At 40.5% G+C, this 22,485-nt stretch overlaps 1 pseudogene; it reads left to right on the top strand.

The window, feature by feature from the left end:
* Positions 1–479: 479 nt before the first annotated feature.
* On the top strand, positions 480–911 carry LOC110291680 (large ribosomal subunit protein uL15 pseudogene; annotated as a pseudogene).
* The last annotated feature ends 21,574 nt before the right edge of the window (positions 912–22,485 follow it).

Consider the following 22,485-nt stretch of genomic DNA (forward strand, 5'->3'; position numbering starts at 1 on the left):
TCACTAAAGACTTTCTCAAACCTGGACCTGAATCCCGTCGTCCCTTCCCTAACACCCTTGCAACCCTGCTCTTCCCATCTCACCAGCTGCTTGTTCCGTGAGGTGCTTATTCAGATCGTAAACCTTGAATTATATTTATCTCCTCAGTTTCCCTGTCTAAGACAACAACAAATCTTTCGGAATCAGGTGATCTCACTTTCTACTACAAGATTCTAAAATTGGAATCCATGAACTCCGGAGAAACTGAAGAGCTTTGCTGGCTGTCCACAAGATATTCACAGAAGGGGAAATCCAACAAAGTATTCAAAAGTTTGTCACTTTGGGAAGAAAACAGCACAAGGCACTACTGGGGATATAGCTCATAGTTGAAGAACCGTCTAGCGTCTTCACGGCCTTGGGTCTCAGCCCCGGCACCTCAAAATTTATAGCACTAGAACATAATTTGAAAGGGCTGAAGACTCTTTTCCCTTTCTGCCGCCGCCATGCCATCCAGACTGAGGAAGACCCGGAAACTCCGGGGCCACGTGAGCCACGGCCACGGCCGCATCGGTAAGCACCGCAGCGGGAATGCTGGAGGCATGCATCACCACAGGATCAACTTTGACAAATATCACCCAGGTTACTTTGGGAAAGTTGGTATGCGGCATTACCACTTGAAGAGGAACCAGAGCTTCTGCCCAACAGTCAACCTGGATAAACTGTGGACGTTGGTCAGCGAGCAGACGCGGGTCATTGCAGCAAAAAACAAGACTGGAGCTGCTCCCATCATTGATGTTCGATCAGGCTACTACAAAGTTCTGGGCAAGGGAAAGCTCCCTAAGCAACCTGTCATCGTGAAGGCCAAATTCTTCAGTAGAAGAGCTGAAGAGAAGATTAAGGGTGTGGGAGGTGCCTGTGTTCTGGTGGCTTAAAAGCCACCACGGAGGTTAATTAAATGCTAACATTTTCCAAAAAAAAAAAAAAGAAGAAGAAGAAGAAAAGAAAAGAAAGAAAAAGAAAGAAAGAAAGAAAGAAAGAAAGAAAGAAAGAAAGAAAGAAAGAAAGAAAGAAAGGGCTGAAGAGATAGTAAAGTAAGTAAGAATGTGCTGTTTGTGGAGGACCTGGGTTTGAGAAAATTCCAGTTCCAGAGTCTCTCTTAGTCTTTGAGAGCATACTGTGTGCAGGTGGCATACATAGAGACAGAACACACACACACACACACATGCACGCACACATGCACACACACACATGGACACACACTTGAAGACCGAAACATTGGCTCAGCAGGTAGAGGTGCTTGCCTGTTGTGGAGGGGCCTGCTGTTCTTTGTATCTTGATGCTAATTCCATTTTCCTGGGAGGGGCTGCAGACAAGGAGTCACACACCCAGGCGACTTCTTGTGAATCAATCCCCTAATGAATAAAAAAGCCAATCACTGGGCAAGTAGGTGGGACTTCTGGGTTGGATGGAGGAAGAGAGGAAGCAGGAGAGAGTTAGGTTCTTTTGGCATTGAAAGCATGAGGACAAGATGTAATTACAAGTGTCTCCTGGTTTCAATGGCAGATCCATCAGGATTTGCCACCAGAGGACTTAGATATAATAAGGCTTACAAGATTAGGATTTTAGTTGCTGCACCCAGAGATTAAGTTACCGTCATTTCTGAATGAAGTGTGTGCTGTGTTTTCCTTCACGCTGCAGCTTGCCTGAGTTCAAGAGAGGAAGGTACAGCATGGGTTTGCCTGAGGTGCACCACAAAGGCTGGGGGGGGGGGGGGGCAGGTTAAGCTTGAGGCTGGTGTGATGGCAACCTATCAGTGGGAACTTAGCAAGCTGAGTAAAGAGATTTTGGAACTCTGAGTCAGAGTCTCCACAAGATAAAAACAGGTCGACCATTACCCACCAGTGCACGGCCACCAAGGCCACCAAGGCCACCAAGGCCACCAAGGCCACCAAGGCCACCAAGGCAGAGAGTTGCCATTTTCTTTTTAATATTTCCCACAACACTTTCCACCAAGCCTGATGACCTGTGCTCCATCCCTGGGAACTTTGGGAGACATTAGGTTCTTGTTCACTAGGGAAACCAGGAATATTAAACACATAGGTTTGTGTCTACAAAGAAAGAAATATAGAACTTGTTTTCTGCCCAGAAGATTAGGAATGGGTGTGGTTAACAGCCTGATGACCTCTGTACTATCCCTTTGGTCAGGCAGCAGCTGGTTCCCTTAGACTGTCTATCTCAGGCAATCTATCCTCTCTCAGACCTTTATCATGAGATGTTTAACTTGACCCTACTTTCCTAGTCAGTCTATAAACCCATCTGTGTGGAAGAAATCACATATACTTTTTATAAGGAGTTTTGCTGTAATCTTGTCTTATGCTTTATAATACACACAAAATCGAATTAACTATACCAGGAACCTTTTTTATTTCAAATTGTGATATGCTTAAATATGCCTGAAATAAACTACTTGATGTCAGACTCTCAAGGTTTGAGCCAACACTGGCTACAGAGTCTTGTTGAACTAGACTTCCTTTCTTGGCCATGTGGTTTTCAGAGATCCCCACAGAGATATACATAGTGAAAAATGAGAACTGACGTCCACAAATTGCACACTGACCTCCACAGATACATGCTGACATACATGCTTACACACACACACACACACACACAAATAAATAAATAAATTAATTAATAAATAAGGTGTTAAAATATTATATGAATTTTCAACAGCATTGATTTTTTTTAATTAGGTATTTTCTTCATTTACATTTCCAATGCTATCCCAAAAGTCCCCCAGACCCTCCCCACCCACTCCCACTTCTTGGCCCTGGCATTCCCCCATACTGAGGCATATAAAGTTTGCAAGACCAAGGAGCCTCTCTTCCCAGTGATGGCCAACTAGGCTATCTTCTGATACATATGCAGCTAGAGACATGAGCTCTGGGGATACTGGTTAGTTCATATTGTTGTTCCACCTATAGGGTTGCAAGACCCCTTTAGCTCCTTGGGTACTTTCTCTAGCTCTTCCATTGGGGGCCCTGTGTTTGTCAGTGATTACTTTTAAAGTGATGTAAAATTGTTGGTATGTTGGTACATTGTGTAATGGTACTATCTTAGTCCATTCACAGTTTTGTATTACTATGACAAAACACATGGGACTAAGTAGTTTATAAAGAACAAAAATATATTTCTTCACAAAGAACTAAGAAGACCAAACGGATGTGCTGACAGGGTTGGTTACCTGCTAACTGATCACTTCTTAACACCTGAATTTTAGGGGACAAGTTCCAATCATAGCATACACAAAATTATAGCTGTGTTCTTAGATACTTCATCACTGCAATCTGATGTGGGAGAAATACTGAAGGAAGAAAGATGGCTTCACTTAAGAATGTTTTCAGGATTGACAAGCTGGCTCAGAGGGGTAAATCACTAGCTGCCTAAGCCTGATAGCCTAACCTGGATTCCTGGATCTACATAATTCACAGTGAAAGCCAAGAGCCATTTCAGTCATACACACACACACACACACACACACACACACACACACACACACACGCGCGCGCAATAACAATAAAAGAAAAAAGAAAGAGAAAATAATGTTTTTAGCAACAGTACTGATTTTGCATTTTATTGCTATCAGCTTTTGACTATACTCTCCTTCTTCTACTCTAGGAGACAAAGAAGGGTGTGTACATAAAGCATCATTTCAGCTCTGAGCTAGGGCATTCTTGAGCAGTTGTTTGTGTTGCAATTTTACAGGACCACTTTTCTCAGGAGACACCATTTTTTACTTAAAATAACAGTTGATAGACAAGCTATCATTGTTCATGTTGTGTCTCTGGAAGATACACTGTTGAAAAAAAAAAGGACAGAATGATCTTGTCACTTCAAGGAGAAGAAGCCACAGAAATTTCACTAATATTAAAATTCAAGATTTCTAGGGAAAATGAGAATTTCGGAAGACTCATATCTGCCTTTGTGGGATTTGACAGCTTTTTAATACTTAGAAACTTTTTTGATGAGTTTGGTGATATCAATGAACACAGTTTTTTATCTTGTACAATAAAATGTGTCAATATTTAGAAAATCTGCATAATTCAGCATACTGATATTTTCTGAATGACAACTTCCTGATCTTACCAAACTAGTTGTCAGTAAAATGCCTTCACAGTATAATGCAGACAAACGTGTTTCAGTGTAACATTGCACAAAAAGTTTATTGATGTAGCTTCAGGTTCTGTCTCTGAATCACTGTAACAACTAACTGGTTCTCCATATTCTTAGCATTGTTTCTGAACAATCTTTCCAAACCTGATTTCATGGTGACTCTTTTTTTACATAAGCCAGTTGTGTCAAACCCTAATAAGAAATTTTCAAAGGTTTCCTTCAATGTCATTTAGAGAAGTTGTGTATATTTAAGTGGCCCACTCACAGGAGCTAGAGAAAGTACCCAAGGAGCTAAAGGGATCTGCAACCCTATAGGTGGAACAACATTATGAACTAACCAGTACCCCGGAGCTCTTGACTCTAGCTGCAAATGTATCAAAAGATGGCCTAGTCGGCCATCATTGGACTTGCAAGCTTTATATGCCCCAGTACAGGGGAACACCAGGGCCAAAAAGTGGGAGTGAGTGGGTAGGGGAGTGGGGGGGGGGAGGGTATGGGGGACTTTTGGGATAGCATTGGAAACGTAAATGAGGAAAATACCTAATAAAAAAAAAGTGGCCCACTCACCTGAGCTATGGTCTTCAGCCATCTTTTCCTCCTCTGTTCTGGGGTCGGAGCCCCATGCCCTCCCTCCACTGCTCTTAGTTCCTAATGGAATTATTTCCCACAGGTATGCATGTGTGTCCATGCACAGGTTTCTACAACAGGTATAGAAATTGTTGAGTCTTTATGCTATTGAGGTCTTCTGTGACCACTGAAGTTTCTACATCTGCTTAAAAACATTCCGCATACTCTTCTCCTATTTGAGATTTTTTTCTACAATGTTTATTACAAACTCATATAATATATGATATATTGAAATGTTATATTTATATATGTGTGTATATATGCATATGCATATATATATATATATATATATATATATATATATATATTCAATTGTATTGTCTATCTTCTTGCCCTAGAGCCTAAGCTTGTGGAAGTCAGGAAGGAATTCAGTTCTCTGATATATATCTTACAGACTCTCTAGATATGCTTGTTAAATGAATGAAGAAATGAGAATATGAATTAAAGAAAGGGAAATATCCTCAGAAGTTCTAAAAGAAGTCTGGATTTATTAAGAGTTTTTTATTCCTCTTTGTAAGATCAGCAAGAAGAAGAGTCGGGAAAAGGGAAGAATAGCCCAACACCAGTACAGGTTTTATGGAAAAATACCTGTAAGAGACTTCTAGTATGAGAACCAGAGTCTGTTATGCATTTGCAGGCCAGGACTTCAAAAGAAGAATGAAGAGGGAATGTGAAGTGGTCTCTTTGGGGTCTGCAGTCAGTCCTTGGTATAACTAAGAAGGTGGGGTGTATGGTGGGTTAAAGGCTGTCAGATGAACCATAAACGAGTCTTTTGGCCAGCCATGACTTTAATCAGGGCAAGAGGTAAGAATTAAAAAACAAACAAACAAAAAACAAGCTGAAACCAAGTTACTTTTATTTTGATATTGTTGCTATTTAACCGAAATAGAGAATTTTTTTTTCAGAATGGCACAAACATGACTAAGAATCAAGAAGAAGAATCTAATCTTTTTCCAGTCCTATCATGAATCAGGTCTAGATAAAACAACATAGGCAACATTATAGGCGTGTGTCTCCCCAAACCTGCAGGCTGAAAACCAGTCCATACTCCAGGTGCTTCTGGATAACTACTCTCTATGACTTTTGGTCAAGCTGCAGGTCCACTTATACCACATGACCGTTCTCCTAAACTACCTCTGATTGATGGTACAGGCCTTGAATGAGTTTAGACTGGCCAACAATCCTTAATTCTCACCTATCATCTCATTTTGGAATATCCCGTGGTTTACAATCCTCTAACATTTTGGATCTCCTTAGGTCAATTCCAAGCACAGCAGTGCTGTCCAAAAGAACATTCTACAAATATCTACAATGACAGCAGTGCTCTGTCTCAGTACTGTCTTCTATGATAGCACTGGCCAAATGTATCTACTAAGTATTAGAACTCTGCCTAGTACAACTGAGTTGATATTGTTGTTGTTGCTACTGCTGCTGCTCTTATTGCACTCATTTATATTTGAATAGCCACTTGTATCTAGTGGCCACGATATAAGGCAGTATAACGTTAGAATTATAATTTAGCCCAATTCTCCAGATCCTTTAGTCCACAGAAGACTTAGTCTGTCTGCATCAACTCTCCTGAGGCATTAACTCAAATGGCCTTCTGCTTCTTTTTTTAAAAGATTTGTTTATTTGTTTGTTTGTTTATTTATTTATATGTATATTAATACACTGTTGCTGTCTTCAGACACCAGAAGAGGGCATAAGATACTATTGCAGATGGTTGTGAGCCACCATATGGTTGCAGGGTATTGAACTCAGCACCTCTGGAAGAGCAGTCAGAGCTCTTAACCGCTGAGCCATCTCTCCAGCCCTGCCTTCTGCTTCTTAATGTGAGCTATCGCATAACATCACTGATTTATGGTCTTAGAAAAACAGACCAAATGAACTTGGCCTATTTCCAAACACACTTGTACAACAAGAATTATCCATATAAACAAACTTCTTCAGATATTAAACTAAGTCCATGGACAAATTTTAGACAAAAATTTCAATCATAGAAAAAAGAAAAAAAAATGACGTATGAGAAGAAAACATGAGGCCGAAGGATCATTTCTGGTTGAGCTAAGCCTCCCTAAAGCTTTGCTGACAAGCAGGAGCTATCCCCAAAGACTTACCTGTAAGATGTCTATGAAGAAAGAATGCTCTTGAGGATGGCAACCAGGTACATCTTATTCCCTACTATTGACATATTAGCTTCATCATCATTAATGAACACATAAGGAAAGAGCTTCATCGATATAATCTCTCATTATGTCAACAACCATCTAGTAGGTAAAAATAGCTATACCTTTTCTCAGAATTATCTGGACTCTAAGAAGCGTGCCTAAAGTTTTCAAGTTGGTAAAGGTTGGGGCCAGTTCACATATCAAACTAGGTGACCTGGATTTTTTTTCCTTCCTCTGGATCCTGTCATTACACAAGAGAGAAGCATGAAGGTCACTGGCAGTCATCTGAATATCAGGCTTCATTGCCTCCTGTTTCATAGCCACTCTGAGTGTGGAGAAGCAACATCTGGGTTAATTCCTAGGCAGCAACACCCAGGAGAGCTTTGAACAAAAGTTTAATTTTATGCAAAAATACTACAAGATCTCTTACAATAAAGACAGCCCCAAAAGGAGTCCATCTTAAAGTGAACACAGCAGCAAATTATATTCATATTTAAGGAAAGGGGTCTTGTAGAGACACCCTAAAATATGCCGCTGCATTTCTTTGGAATGTGTTCAGGAGGTGAAAATAACTGAAGAAATTGGCTCCCTCTTCTTATCACACAGTATTCCCAGCCATCTGCTGTGTGTGCTTATGAAGATGCTGTGCAGTGCTTAAAATTCTCATCCAAGGAAATGTGAATAACCAATTTACAACCTGTGAGGGAAAGGGGAGGGATTCATCCTTCCCATCCCCAAGGCTCAGATTTAGAGTGAGCATGTGTAATTGTGGGTGGCTATGCTGGTTGCTTTAAAGAAGATTAAATTGTACATAATGCCAAATAACAAAACAAAAGGGGAAAATGTGTGTGGGAGATGGGAGTGAGATGCTGGAATAATTTAATTACTGTCAGGTGGTTTTCAAGCTGTACTGGGGTGAGGGGAGCCTTGAATAGAATCTATTACCCAAAAACCAAATGAGCCTACAAACATCTCTATACTCATTTTTATTGCATGACACCAAATGGTTTTAAAAACATGAAAAATAAAAGTTGTGTTACTACATGGAATAAAGAGAGTGGAGACCTCTGGGTAAGACCCTACCCAGCTAAGCTTCCAACTTGTGAAAAGGAATTGAAGATAAGCTGAAGCACTGAAGGAAACCAGCAACAAGAGGAAGCTGATGCAAATGTGATGGAAAGAGGGGGCCAAGTTCCAGCCCCAGCAAGCAGTAGAACTTGGCAACTTCAGCCAAGTGGTTCTGGTTTTAGAGTCAAGAACATAAGAAAGGGGTTATGGGATCTTCCTGTGTGACTAAGGAAAGCTGCAGAGGCCAAGCATGTGACAGGAGTGTCCCTGCATGGAGAACCAATAAAAACATTGTGTGAAGCTGTGGGGATAAATCCTGAATAGTGTGCTAGTGACCCCAAGGTGTTAGAGATGGTAGGGTAATGTGATATCTTCTAGGGAAAGCTGCAGACCGGTGTGGAACCAGCCTAAGAGAGAAAAGTATATTGTGGTCAACAAAGCCATAAGGAATTGAAGTCCTGAAAAATGCTTTGACACTGGACATGGAGATACAGAATTTGGAATTTGCCCTGCTGCTTTTTAGTCTTACTTTGGGCCAATATTTCCTCATTCTGTTCCCTTTTATCCCTTTGGAATAGTAATATGTTCTGTGCATTCATGTGTTAGAAGGCATCTTAGTCATGTTTCTCCAGAGTCACATAAACTATGGAATGAATTTATACATACACATATATACACATGCACACACATACATATACATATACATCATATCTGTGTCTAATTCAGGTCCACCAAGGGCAATCGCTTCTATCTGTAATGTAACTTCTAGCTGTGTCTTACACAATGCTGACCATGGGAACACCATCTTGTCTATATAAATCCCAGGGTTCAAATAGAGACTGGAAACTTAGCACCAATCTGTATGGGACCGCCAAGATTTTGAAAGAGGGTACTCACTTTACTGTAGTTCTATGTTTTAGAACTGAAATGTCACCCAAAGACCATGTAGCAAAAGCTTGATTGCTAAACTATGGTGCTACTAGGAGATGCTGCAACTTTTACAAGGTTCGGTCTAGTGGAAAGACGTTAGATCTCTAGGAGGACATGAAGTCTCTCTGTCTCTGTCTCTCTACCCCTTCTGCTCCTGATCTCCCTCTTTCTGTTTCCTGGCTGTCATGGAGTGGGCAGCATTTCTATGTTCCACACTCCCTACTATGATGAATATTCATAACCACGCAACAATGAATATTTACTAAACCATGATCCCAAATAAACCTTTCCCAAGTTTTTGAATGATTCTCTCATTTGTTTTATCACAGAATCTGAAACCTTAGTAACATAAGAGGTGATAAGAAAAGTATAAATAGCCTTATCAGTAAACATCTCATTACAAACTGAGGCCTATGGGCTGTGGCCTACTTTCCTGGCATAGACTTTGATGATGGTGCTAAAATATATCACGGACATAGCAATGTGTCAGGCTTAATCTATGCCTTCCCCTGAAGAGACACAGCAGGTGACATAGTAACTAGACAGGCTACCTCATGAGTCCCAGCATCTATAAGATCTCAGAAGTCAGAAGAAGAACAGGAGAGGTGCTGTGGGTGTGTGACAAAGACACACAGAGTCTTGAGTTCCCTCATAACCATATGCACATTCTCATGAGGGATTGAGGCTGGGATCAGTATGAACATGTCAACTCTGTGACAATGGCAAACACTGCAACAGCAAAATGCTCAGTACTGTCATCTCAGAACAGTAAGGACCTATCAAAGGGAAATTAAGTACTTTATTGGTAACTTGGGCCATTCACCAGCCTTAGGGAAAGATAAATGACATATGTTCTGGGATGGTAGTAGTATAGGACAGCCACTCTAAATCTCAGTATACTGACAAGATGGACCACGCTGACCTTCTCATATCTCTTCCCACAAACCCACTCTCCAGGTTAGCCTGTAACCTCGGAAGCAGCTAAGAAAAAAAAATAGGTAAATAAATAAATAAAACTTATTGAGATGCAATCAGTATGACTTTTGACTTCGGCTACCAACATGGTCACAAATGTTGGCAATAGCCATCATAATATTGAAATGGCATCGAATCCCTAGTTAAAAACAATATCAAGGCCAGTTCATATTTGAACAAGTCAAACATTACAACTGTCATCTACACAGTACTAAGTTAATTATACATGAATGAAGGTCTCTATAGAACACCATGGCTGCTAAAACCCAATGGGATTGCTTGGGAATCACTAGACTCCAGCTCAGAGGTAAATGTGCTTCTTTCATCTCTTGTCTTGGACACAGAACAGGAAAGTGTTTGCTAATATGGCATGCCCAACGTTGGTCAGAGAAGGGATCTTGGGGTAAGTTAGTGACTTGGTTACAAATATGCCATCAGCTACGCCATGAAACAAACTTGGTAATAACTGCTACTGCCCTTTATGCTGAGAATGATGTAACATATTTGACAGAGCCATTCAGTAAAGGAGTGTGGGCCAGCAGGGCCTGTTAGGCCTCTTGCAAATCCCTTCCCTGGTTCATGTGGCTTTAGACAACCAGGTTTTGTGACTTCCCAAAATCCTAGCTTCTCTCTTTCATCCTCTCAAACATAGAGAACAATAGTGGGAACTCAACACCAACGCTTGGTGCTGTAGCCATTGAATTAAACTTTGCAAAACTGTTCCTATTCAGAAAAATAATAATAACTGAAACCTCTTACTAGGTGTTTGGAGTCTCTTTGGCTGCCCAGGGGCAGTGTCAGGTAGACAGTTGAGGATGACTATGATCACTCACAGTGTCTAGGCAGGAGGCATGAGTTCATGAGCTGGAATGCCTCCTGCCTAACTGGCCCACTTCAGTATCAAGCTCTCCTGCCAGCACTGAGAGAAAAACAGGCTTGGAAGAGTCTTAGAAGTTTAAGGGATGAGCTGGCCAGATGGCTCAGCAGGTAAGAGCACTGACTGCTCTTCTGAAGATCCTGAGTTCAAATCCCAGCAACCACATGGTGGCTCACAACCATCCGTAATGAGATCTGACACCCTCTTCTGGTGTGTCTGAAGACAGCAACAGTGTACTTATTTATAATAAATAAATCTTTGGGCTGGAGTTAGCAGGGACTAAGCAAGCAAGGTTAACCAGAGTGATCAAGTGAGGCTGACGGAAGTGAGCAGAGATCCTAAAAATTCAATTCCCAACAACTACATGAAGGCTTACAAACATCTGTACAGCTACAGTGTACTCATATACATAAAATAAACAAATAAATCTTTTTTTTAAAAAAAAAAAAGTCTAAGGAACGTTAGTTATTTCTGGTTCCTGGCTTTTGGAAGGTTACTTTAGCTTCACCAGAGAAATGGTCCTAAAAGAAATGGAATTACTAGGTGTTTGGGATTTGTAGGTTGGGAATTCCCTTTATCCTGGTAGAAAGCAAACACCACAGGCAATGGTACAGGGAAAGTGCTGCTCTGAGAGAACCTGCTTCTGCCCTCTGTTGATCTATAAACTGACATTTTTCTGGATTCCAAGGAAAGAAAACCAGGGCTGGAGCGATGACTCAATGGGTAAGAGCACACCCTGTCCTTTCAGAGGATCTGGGTTCAGATTGTGGCTACCAACCATCTTTAATTTTAGTTCCAGGAGATACAGAAAATCAAAACAAATATTTTTTTCCAAATAAAGAATATCTATGTTTAAAATCAGAAAACTCTTAATAACCATGTTGAAAGAAATAAGGCCAGAAATAATATTTAAAAAAAAAAAGGAAGGAAAGAAAGAAAGAAAAGAAAAGAAAGGAAGAAAGAGAGAAAGAAAAGAAAGGTCTGAGACTCTCACTACCTGAGTAACTTAGGTACCTTATTTAACCTCCCTGAGCTTCACAGAGCATAACTGTTCCCATCTCCCAGCCTTCCTATAAGATCCATACAAAGACAGGGTTTGCACAGCAGGTATTGTGCAAGTCAGCCAACTGCTGAAAATGTCTTTCAGAGATCCACTGTGACACATCGGTCACAAATTCCTGCTAGTCTGATACCAGATTCGTGGAGTTATCAGTGCACATCACAAGGCAATCATGCTTTTCTGTACAACTGTTGAGGGCAATTCTGGTACCTCCAATATTAGAACAACTTATAATGCCCAGAAGTTATGGCATTTCCAAACTTAACGCATTTGGTTTGTATGGTTCTAGCTTCGCTCAGAGATTCACCAGTTTCACAATTAATAAATTCTTAAGGAATAAAAGGCTTTCTTAAAAACTAATCAGGACTATGGATACTTGAGACACAAGCTCAAAAAGTGGTGCTGAACTATATCAGTAAGGGACTAATACATGCAAAATGCAAACGGCTACAAACTTCCTGCCAGCATCCAATCAGAGGCAAGCATTCATCCTGATGTACTTCCTGCCTACATGTGTGTGATCAAGCACACTTCCTGCCTACATGTGATCCTGCATAACTGGGGCAACCCAGCTTGTTTACCGACAGGAACCCATGTGGGCTTGTTAACTTACATGAACAACAGCCCCCAGCGTACTTAAGCGAGTGGAGCTTACAGGTTAGAGACATTTCTGTTTTATAGATCTCTTATCGCCCAGGTTTTACACTTAGAACATTAGCCATCACAGGTTAATTTTTTTTTTCTTTACACGTTAAAACTACTATCACATAAGCAGGATGAGTTTTTGATTCAAACCTAAAAGTGTAATAATAAAATTTCACAGTAACGCCAGTATGAAAATATTTCCACTAAATGAAAAAGGCAGAGATGTCGGGAGCTTGAAAGTCTGTGCTTTTTCTGCAGATCTGCAGGCCTCTTCAGTAAAACAAGCATTTGCATGCATCACCTGGCTCCTCCACTCATTAACAAACAACATCTGTGCGTGTTTTGATGCCTTTCTGTTTAGAATAACTGTGCATTATAAGGAGGAAGAGGCACCTGATCGCCACACACTTCTTGGATTTCTAGTTAACCTATCACCTTAACAGTTGGACAGCTGGTGGACGTTTTCAAGAATGACAATTTTCTTCTTGCTGTTGTGAGTCTCTCTTTGGCCTTTGTATCCTCCCAGCAAACAGGCTGCTCTCCTAACCCCCCAGGAAGCAAATGGTGTTCTTTTCCGTTTTCTGCCTGACTGAATTCAGGACCACAGGGAATGAGGATTTCAGGTGGCCAACAATTTTATGCTTTCCTAGAGAGAAGGTAAGTTTTCTACCTCTCTGCTCTATGATCAAAAACAGACTGATCCCAGGAAGTTGGGGGTTGGGGTGAGGTTTGAGTCCAGATGGCTTTACCCTCAGAGCTGTCTGTCTCCATGGAGACAGAAGTATGCACTACAGAAGACACCCAGCAGGTAGAGACAATGTAGCAGGGAGGTAGTGGAAAATATTGGAAGAAAATCTGGGTTGTAGTTGGAGAATTTTTTTTGTAGCTGTGTGTGTGTGTGTGTGTGTGTGTGTGTGTGTGTGTGTGTGTGTGTGTGTGTGAGAGAGAGAGAGAGAGAGAGTAAAAAAACCTCAAGTTTTAGCTGTTAATTTAATTACAGTTTCCTCTAGGTCAGGGTGTTCTGTATTCATGTGAGTGCTTATAATTGTGGATCTGCTTGGGTTCATCCTGGAGAAGTAGCAGCAAGAAAGTAGATGATCATGAAAACTACTGCCTGCACTCAGCAAATCGCTTGTCCTGGTTTACAGCCCCCTTGGAGCCCTGCATCTGATACAATCTGTATGGCTCCTTTTTCTAGCATCTCATTAATTTCAGAAGTGATTTCTAATGATCGAATCTTAGAAATTGCCAGGAATGGTTTTTTTTCTCCTTGCGTGGCTTGTTGGCAAGCAAGAACAATCTTGTAATGACACCACTCACTTCAATGTGTCTTTTCATAATGAGTCTTTAGGGGGATATGCAACTTATGAAAATTAAGAAAACAGCCTGCTACTTCCCATAACATCAAAACCATAGAAACACAGTTCTGCATGCATAATACCATATGGTAATAGTGTCTGCAAAAGATTGGGCTGTACCCTGCATGGACTATGAGCTGTCACCAATTCAAGCAAGTACAGTATTGCATTTGCAAATATGCACATTTTAAAATAATTAATATCATTTGTTAGCACTTCTAAGAACTGAAGAATAGAAGATAAATGAAAATCATCAAAGCACACAGGCTCAGCCCAGCCTCTGAACAATTCTACTGATGCTTCACACATCACAAAAGCAAATGTCCTGAAAAGCAGGAATAGATGTGTTTTGTTACATTTTACCACCATGAGGATTAAATCTAGTCATTAGCATTGTTTTCTAAATGAAATAGAGAATAATGATCAGGAGAGAGAAACTTAGCTCGGCAATGGCAAGTGCTTATCCAAAACTCTGTCTTTACAGACTAAGAATGGCTTTCAACCTGGGACTGGCAGAGCAGGGCTGACAGTCACTGTCACAGTAACCAGAGGAGAAAGGCACAGATGGTCCTGAAATCCTGGGGGGTACCTTTTGAAGAAATGGCCTTTGAATTTATTCTGAGGAAACACCTTTTTATGATATTGCACTGTGATCTGTCACACTGGGAAAAGCTGTTGAATGCAGCTCAAACCTAGAATGCTTCAAAATATTTGAAAAGCCCTAATAATTCATCTTATGAAGTACTCCAACAACCAAAACTTGAGGATACTCTAATTTTCCCTGCTGGGTATCATGGTTTAGTTTAATTCATGTGATCAAAGCTGGCCCTGCATGTTTGAGCCAAAGGAAAATATCCATATGCACAAAATAAACCCTTTGCTCTATCCAAAGTCATGTTCTTTGAGTTGACAAAGATCTAACTGTGGGAGGATATCTTAGTTGCCAGCAATTTGGCAAATTCAACAAAGCCACTGGAAACATTTATGTGGGGGGTTTGAGATGGACATGGATCTTCCTTCGATTCATTTGAGTAAATATCAAGAAGAATGATGGATGGACCCCATGTAAGAGTATTTCCAGTTTTATAATAAACCCCCAGAATTGCTTTATTATGAGATAAGATCTAATATTTGCCGGGTCTCAGCGAAAGCCAGGACATCTTGCTTAGTAGGGGCTCCTCTCATCACTTCTCCTGCAGCCCCTCTCCTAAACATCTCCAGCCCAGGGGCTGGCCTACACTTCATTTCCTTTATGCTTCTCCTTTTCCTATATAAGGCAGCTATTTTGCCCACACATTCTTTTGGCTCTGGCTGACTTGCTCTTGGCCTCTCTGTGCTCCCTGACCCCCTCTCTCTGTCTCTCTCTGTCTATCTATCTATCTAGCTAGCTAGCTAGCTAGCTAGCTCTGTGTGTGTATATGTGTGTGTTGTATGTGTGTCTTTCTCTCCTCTTCTCTCTTTTCCCTCCCTCCCTTACTCTCCTCTGCCTCTCTCCTCTTCCAGATCCTTCTGACTAAGCTCTCTCTCATATCTATGATTCCACAGCCATATTCAGAGTAGTTATGCCCTTATTTTCATTCAAAATCAGGCAAAAACAGAATTTGTATAGTTTAAATATGAGTCATCTCCTCAGCTGATTGTGAGGGGTTGTGAAATCTTTGAAAGGTGGAACCTGTATGGGGGAGCAGGTCACAGGGTAGGGGCGTGGGGAGCAGGGTGAGACCAGACGTGCATTACCCAGGCTCCTTCTTCTCACACCTTTTATTTTCTGTCCATCTACAAGTACAGAAGAATCAACAGCTGCAGTGATGCTCTAGCTCGTTGGGCCAAGAAATCATACAACTTTTTTTAAATCAGGAGCCAAAATACATCCTTTCTCTTTTAACTTCTTTCTGTCAGGCACCTTGATCACAGCAATGAAAAGCTATCTGATATAACAAGGTCTCCTAGAAAAGGAAATATTAGGAACCATTAATATTTCAACTTTAGATCATATAGCCAAAAATAAAGAGAGCAAACTCTAGAAAATTTTAAGCGTGCAGAATTGTAACGTGGGATTTCCTTTCAGGAGAGGTGTTGGTCACTAAGGGAGAAATGTTCTCTCTCTTTTTTTTTAATTTATTTTTTACATTCCATATTCCATTCCCCACTCCCCCATCCACCCTCCAACTGCTTCACAACCCACATCTCCTCCCCACCACACCCTGTCTCCACCCCCATCCCACCTGACTTGTAACCTCCCTGGGGCCTCCAGTCTCTTGAGGGTTAGGTGCATCATCTTTGAATGAACACAGACCCGGAAGTTCTCTACTGTATGTGTGTTGGGGGCCTCATGTCAGCTGGTATATGCTGTCTGATTGGTGGTCCAGTGTTTGAGAGATCTTGGGGATCCAGGTTAATTGAGACTGCTGGACCTCCTACAGGATCACCCTTCTCCTCAGCTTCTTTCAGCCTTTCCCTAATTCAACAACAGGGGTCAGCTGCTTCTGTCCATTGGTTGGGTGCAAATATCTGCATCTGACTCTTTCAGCTGCTTGTTGGGTCTTTTGGAGGGCAGTCATGCTAAGTCCCTTTCTGTGAGCACTCCATAGCCCCAGTAATAGTGTCAGGCTTTGGGGCCTTCCCTTGATCTGGATCCCACTTTGGCCTGTCTTTGGACCTTCTTTTCCTCAGGCTGCTCTCCATTTCCATCCCTGTAATTCTTTCAAACAGAAACAATTATGGATCAGAGATGTGACTGTGGGATGGCAACCCCATCCCTCACACTTGATGTTTTGTCAGAAAATTGGAAAACAGATCTACCTGAACACCCAACTATACCACTCTTGGGAATATATCCAAAAGATGCCCCACCATGCCACAGGGGCATGTGTTCTACTATGTTCATAGCGGCCTTATTTGTGATAGCCAGAAGCTGGAAACAACCTAGCTTTCCCAGGACAAAAGAATGGATACAGAAAATGTGGTTCATTTACACAATGGAATACAACTCACCTATTAAGAATAAGGACATCCCAAGTTTTTCAGGCAAATGAATTGAACTAGAAAATATCATCCTGAGTGAAATAACTCAGACCCAAAAGGACACGCATGGTATGTACTCACTAATAAGTGGATATTAGCCAAAAAAAAAAAAAAATGTACAGAATACCCAAGATACAGTCCGCAGAACTCCAAAAGCTTAAAAAGCTGACCTGCCCAAGTGAGGACACCTCAGTCCCACTTGGGGGAAAGAAGAAAGCAATCACAAGTGGAGAGGGAGGGGGAAGCAGGAAGGGAAAGTGGATGGTGTGGGGTGGGGAGGGGAACATGATCTTGTATTGGATGAGGGAAAAGGACTGAAGCCCTGAGGGCCAGCAGAAAGAATGGAAACAGGCAACCTCGGGAGATAGGAGGTTGGGGAGACCCCCCAGAATGCACCAGAGACCTGGGAGATGAGGACTCAAAGGAAGGGACCTTGGATGAAATGCCTGCCCAACAATAGGGAGAGGGAACTTGTAGAGCCCACCTCCAGCAGGAAGTCAGGACATCAAGCAAATAGGTTTTTTTGTTTTTGTTTCTTTTTTTTTTTTTTTTTTGGCACAAACCTCAGCCATTTATGTGTACAAAACTGGAGTGCTGGGAGTGAGGGGTTGCAGGAATCATGACACTACAGACCGAAAATGTTCTTAAAGAGGTAAGAGCTTAGACAGTTTGTTCTCCAAGTCATTTTCTTGTATAGATTACTTTACATGAACTCTGTGTGCCTACAGCATAGAGCAGTGGTTCTCGACCTTCCTAATGCTGCAACCCTTTAGTATCTCACACTGTGTTGATCCCCAACAAGAAAATGATTTTCATTGCTACCTCATAACTGTAATTCTGCTACTGTTATGAATCACAGTGTAAATATCTGGTATGTACTATATCTAATATTTGACCCCTGTGAAAGGGTCATTTGACCTCCAAAGGGGTCATGACCTACAGGTTGAGAAGCACTGATGTAGACTGAGCCAAGGATACAAACATGGGGAAATTCCTGTACAAGGAGATGAGTGTCCTCTCTAATGATAAAAAATTAAGAGAATTAAGGTATAATTAAGAGAATCTTCTAAACAACATTTCTCTTAGCTACGACCACTGATTGCTCAGTGTCTTTCCCTCCCATGGTCCTTGCACACCTTATAGATTCTCTTGCCACCAGTGTGGTGCCTGGCATCAGCATAGGGCTAAGTTCCTTATGAATTGATGTCAGTAAACAAAGGAGGCAGCTGCTTGGTCTCACACTACACTTTGAGACCTGAGTCACTTGGCAAACTCTGCAAAGGCAAAGACTATTTCACATCCCTTTCCACATCCTTTAAGTCTCCAGACAGAGCACAGTTACCAAATGCTGGGTCGTTGGAATGAATCCTGTGCCTCTCCTTGAGCCCCTGCCAGACTATGGCACCTGTTCTTTTGCATTGCCATGCCTCTATATATGCCACTTGAGCCCATGAATCTTTTCCTACTTTTTATTCTCAAGAACCCAGGCTTTTAGGACCCACTGCTGTCTCTTTTATAGGTATTAAGGCAGGATTTGCAACTGGTCTTCTTGCAAACAAATTACTGGATTCTTCATCTGTTCCATACATTAAACAGGTTCTTTGAAGGCTGTGCTTTTGACTTTCTCAATTTTTAGTGATATGTTATATCACTCAGAAGAGATGTTCATTGAATAGTTGTTAAATGGATAAAGTCTCTAAAAGATATATCGGTGAACTGCCTGAAAAAGCTACAAGGGCAGATAAGTACCTGCTCTTTTTCTTAAACAGACATCTTTAAAGATAAGTAGTTGTTTACCTATTAAGAAAACATAGGCCAACTATTAGCTGATTTGGATGCAGCAAACAGAAATTAAATGTCATGTACCAACTGGGACTTCTGATGATGACAGGTCATTCTCAGGTTTACATTGGGCTTAAGTTGATCCCAATGTGGAGAATCATTTTTTCCCCTCTGTGTCTCTAAATTTTAGTTTAGTCTAAGAAGTATAGCTCAAGATTTAACTATATCATACTGAAATTATTTTCTGTCTTTTTGCTGTAGCCATGACAATTTATTGCTGTTAAACTCTTTCTTCAAAATTAGAAGATGAAAGGAGGGAATTTTTCCAGCATCTTTTAAACTTCACCTAATTACTAGTCACATCAAGAAAGTGTTTTTCATCAAAATCTCCTTTGGTCTATTGTACTAGATTCATTTTCTCTGTCACATGAAAGTGCCATAAATTTTGATAGAGGACCCAATTACAGTTTTCACGAGAAAATTTAGTAAATCCTTAAAGATATCTGTTTAAGAAAAAAGAGCTGGTACTTTCTTAGACACAGACTTAGACATAGACAACTGTGAGGTGTGTTTGTCTTGTAAATGGTTTCTTTTTCTTGAATTTATTCCTTTTTGGTTTTTTTTGTCCTGTTCTCCAGATCTTGAAAGTCTGAGACAATCTAACCTTACCTGAGTAGTGCCGCAGATTCTCATGTACATGCCTGGTGAGAAACTGTTCACAGACAAAGGGGACTGAAACAGGCAACTTTTGTCTAAAAGAGCACAAAGCATTTGAGTTAAACAAAGGTATGAGAATTAACAGGACCCAGCAGACTAAAAATAATTCAGGGTTAATGTCACAAATTAATCTTGGAGGTATTATGAAGTGGTGAATAGTCTAGAGAGTTTGGAAAGAATCTGGTAGAGAAAAGAAAAGCCACGGTGAGCATCATCAGTGCCCTAACCAAAATGAGGGTGCCCTAGAAAGCAGGCTTCAAATTCTATTTTTGACAATGTCAAATCCATTTTGTGAAATTGAAAAGTTCTACAAGCAGCTGAACATTAGAACATAAAAGAAATTGCTCAGGACATCCTTTCTTAAGGTGACATGTGCTGGTTCCCACATACAAACAAAAGAAATAGAAATCCTGCGATTATCTCAATTGTAATGATTTTTGCATAATTATTGCAATTCTTATTACTCTTGGCACACACTGATCTGACCTTGGCAAACTGTAAATTTGAGAACAAGATCAGGAGTCTGGGAAAGGAACTTCACTCCTGATGTTTTCTTACTGTGTTTCTGTGGATAACTTATTTATTTATTTATTTGGGGTTCCAATTTATCTGTTTATAAAATGAAGAGCCTGAGTAAAATCATCTCAATGCATGTTTCGTGACTAAAGGAAAACTTCAGTTACCTTTAAAACTCGGACATCCTGTATGACCTGGGAACTTGAATAAGCTACAGATCTGACAAAAGTGAGGAAACAAGAAATGACTTAGAAGACAAAAAACAATGCTGGAGCTACAGCTCTGCAGTTAAGAGTGTACATTGCCCTTGCAGAGGACCTGAGTGTGGTTCTCAACACCTGTATCAGATGGCTCAAAACTACTTTTAACTCCATTATCAAAGGATCGAATGCCCTTTTCTGGCCTCCACAACACCTACACTCATATGAACATAAACCCACATATAAATATGGGCGTGGTGTGTGTGTGTATGTATGTATGTATATATATGTATATATATATAGAGAGAGAGAGAGAAAGAGATGTATATATATATATTCAAAATCATTTTATTTAAAAAAAGGAGCAACATGTACTCATGTTTTGTCATATGGACATCTGTAAATAAGATTAAAGTGCAAAAGAGACAAAAGAAGATTAAATCTAAAAGGGCGCATTCATTGCTAACTGCAAGCTTACTCTGCTTAGGTTGGTAGAAGCTACATCTAGAACACAGCTTTTTAAACTGTGGGTCTTGACTTCAAATGGCGTCTTATAACTGAATGTCGGAGACACAAAACTTGGCATCAGTAACAGGTTTAGTCATTCTCAAAAATAAATAAATACATAATAATAATTTAAAATCCAACACACAAAGAACTCAGGATATTTCTGTCAGGGCTGGCCAGTATGACATCATACCGGACTGCAGCCTTGGTTCTGAACACACAACACAGATGCTTTGCACTGAGCATGCTCTCTGGTCACAGATTACAAATATGCACTCCCTGAAGCATCATGAACCAAATTCATGACTATACTGTGAAGTCCAGAGACGTGCTATCCATTTAAAAACTCTGCTCTTCTGAAAACACAGTGATTCCGTTGGAGGAATGATGACTGCTGCGGTGACCTCCCATCATCCCTCACATGCAGCCAACGGGTGTTTCTTTAGTTGTAGCACGTTAGAATATTTGATTTTTAACACTGCTGCTGAGCTCCTGATGAGTCCCATTAAATGAATTTTGACTTCAGGTTAGAATACAACTTCTAGAAATTTCTGAACACACTTCTGCTATTTTGTCCTACATATTTATACAAAGTGGTATTCTCAGCACTGACAATTATCAAACAAAATATTGATTAACTCTGAAAAGCATTGTGATTATCTACATCCTACAGTGTTAAATATTCAGTCAAGATTTAATCTGATTTTTCTGTACCTGAGTGTGTATACATGAATATATGATATGCTTATATGAGCCCATAATGGAGGTGAGAGAGTGACTTTGTGAGGTCCTTTCCTACCTATTCCTTCATGTAAATTCCAGAGATAGAATTCCCCTCCTTGGTCTCATACAGCAAATCCCTTATCCACTGAGCTATCTTTCCAAACACAGATCTAACTTTTTAATTAAAAAATCAACAAGAGTATAAATTTTATATATACATATCAGTTTTCAACTTTAATAAATGATAGATGTGTACATAAAAGAATTTTCTAAAAATTTTATTATTTATTATCAATAAATATTTTTTGGCTACTTATTTTATGTACTCATATACCCAGGTCATGTACAAATTTTTCAGGCACAGAAATGGTTCCCAAGTGATTAAAATTTAAGAAGCCCTACTCAGGATATAGAGGAATCTAAAGCCCAGACTCAATTTGATGGGAAGGAATTTTGCATTGTGTTAATAATCTTTTCAATAGATTCAGGGGAGGGGAAAAAACATATGAGAAATAATTGCCACTTAAATTCCCCAAAGTGTCCTAACTATGTGTAGTACACATTTGTCATTCTTTTCTGAACACGTCTAAAGTCCTTAGCTCTATCCCCAAGTAGCACAGCATATAATCTCTTACACAAAGTATGATGGAACAGAACTCTATAGCCTACGTAACCCCTCTCAAACCTTATTGCTCCATAAATATAACACAAAGGCTGAAAACTAAACAAGAGATTGTCTACACATCTCCCAATTTTTGTTTATCTTTTCTACAACAATAGGAGTCCCAAGTTCATTTAGGCATGCCTCTCTAGAATAAATATTCACACCATATAGTATTTTGGTCAACAAAGGACACATATGAGAGTGGTCCCATAAGACTGCAATACAACTTAGGGGAACAGGCTCTCCCATGTAGACTTGCAGGAGTGTGCTCTGTGATATTTGTGCAACTCTGAAATCACCCACCAAGCATTTCTCAGACTGTTGGCTATATATGACTGTGCTATTTCTGAGTTTCTCTTGCCAATAGATGGGGCTAGGTGACTAACTGCTGACCAATGAGGTGTGTGCCAAAGTGATATGAGATGCTTCTACACTGCAGCCAGAAAAGGAAGAGGTACGCCCGCCTTCTTCTGCTGCTTCTAGAGCAAATTGGCT

Source organism: Mus caroli, unplaced genomic scaffold, assembly GCF_978045245.1.
Source record: "Mus caroli unplaced genomic scaffold, Mus_caroli_1 scaffold_3, whole genome shotgun sequence".
Classification (NCBI taxonomy): Eukaryota; Metazoa; Chordata; class Mammalia; order Rodentia; family Muridae; genus Mus; species Mus caroli.